Here is a 1,849-nt window from a genome sequence, read left to right as displayed (position 1 = left end):
GCCAGTGGCTGTTTTGTTTCCCCGATGTAAGACTGATCACAGCCCTCCTGACACTGAACAGCATACACAACATTACTCTGTTTGTGCCGGGGGACTGGATCTTTGGGATGAACCAGTCTTTGCCGTAATGTATTTTGGGGTTTAAAAGCCACTGGGACGTTATGTTTAGAAAATAAACGTCTCAGTTTCTCTGATACCCCCTCAACATACGGAATGACCACTGGTCTGGGTCTGGGTTCCTCCTTTTCACCTGATGGCTGACTGGAGTCCTGTTTGGGTTTCTTCTCTGCTTTCAGGAAGGCCCAGTTAGGATATCCACATTGCTCTAGAGCCTGTTTTGTGTAGGATTTCTCCTTCTGCCTGGCTCCTGAGCTAGTGGGGATGCTGTCTGCTCTGTGATACAGAGTCCTGATGACTCCAAACTTGTGCTCCAAAGGGTGATGGGAGTCAAACTGCAAATACTGGTCTGTGTGGGTGGGTTTGCGGTACACCCACACAGAAGATCAACATCATCAGGCCAGGACTCTGCGGTCTACACTCATCTCCAGGCCAGCGGTCACTCTTTCAAGGATGAAGATGTTCACATCCTGGACAGAGAGGAACGATGGTTTGAGAGAGGAGTAAAGGAGGCCATCTTTGTGAAAATAAACCGTCCATCCTTAAACAGGGGTGGAGGCCTACGTGTTCAATTGTCCCCCTCTTACAATGCTGTGATTGCTAGTATCACTCAGCCCTCTGTGAGTAGTAAACAGCCATCAGTGTGCTAATGATCCTTTGTTAGGCTGATGGTCCTTCTTGAGCATGTGAGCAGTTGGTTTTGGTTGTCAGCAGTAAACTGGTTGATCCACTCTGAGAAGGTGCTATTTAAGAGACTGAGCTGAAAACAGCAGCTCAGACTGAGGAAGTCTCTTGGATGAGAGACGAAACGTTTCTACATTTTTTTTTGCTTTGTTTTGTTTTTTGTTTTTTTGAATGTCCAGAGGACCAGATTGAACTTTCTTGGGTTAGGCTGATTGGTAACTCTAAATTGTCCCTAGATGTGAATTAGGAAGTGAATGGTTGTTTGTCTCGTTTGTCTCTATGTGTCCCTGTGATGGACTTGCGACCCGTCCAGGGTGTACCCCACCCCTCGCACAGTGATTGCTGGACATGGGCACCAGCGACCCCCGTGACCCAAAATGGAATAAGCGGGTAAAGATAATGGATGGATGGATGGATAAATATCTTCAACTACAGTTTTAAAGAGAAAATTCAGTTAAGACAATGAAAGTCAGTGAGTCTGTATGTGCGTCCTCCCCACCCTTGGAGAAACTATCAGAACACAGTAAATCCTATAGCGGTGCGAGACACTGAATGAAAGAAAACAAAAATATCTTCATTTTAGTGTATAAGCTGTATGAGAAATGTGGGAGTCAGAGGAGTTTGTCTTCAAAGATTTTTGGAAAGTTAAGACAGCTCAAAAGTTAGTGTGAGATAGGGTGTGTAATTCCAAAACTTAAACTGCAGTCGTGTAGAAAGTGCTAAAGATATCAAAATGCCAGTTCAGTTCGGTAAAGTTCAATGTTCAGTGACCCGTTTAAACTTTGATTGATCTTTTCTGCTGTGCCTGAGTTTCAGCATTTCAAAGAAAGCTTTTTTAATCATTTATCTAAATCCAATTGTAGTGGATGTCATATTTCATTGTTGTTTCCATTTATATGATTCTATCTACTACTATCCAAAGTCTTGGTACACAACGGCCAGTAAAGTTGCATGGTATTGTAATATATGGGTTTTTCTGATGATGCAGTAGGAGCAGGAGGTCAAAAATTGTTGCAGAAACAAAAGAATAGTTGAATATTAAATATAT

At 43.1% G+C, this 1,849-nt stretch overlaps 1 protein-coding gene across 1 annotated transcript in view; it reads right to left on the bottom strand.

Moving 5' to 3' along the window:
• tenm2a (teneurin transmembrane protein 2a) overlaps window positions 1-1,849 on the bottom strand; it is a 272,924-nt gene that overhangs the window by 39,580 nt on the left and 231,495 nt on the right. The gene's annotated exons all lie outside the window — the stretch shown is intronic.

This window comes from Nematolebias whitei, chromosome 4, assembly GCF_014905685.2.
Source record: "Nematolebias whitei isolate Nwh7 chromosome 4, NemWhi1, whole genome shotgun sequence".
Taxonomy (NCBI): Eukaryota; Metazoa; Chordata; class Actinopteri; order Cyprinodontiformes; family Rivulidae; genus Nematolebias; species Nematolebias whitei.
This window is presented reverse-complemented; position numbering and strand designations above follow the sequence as displayed.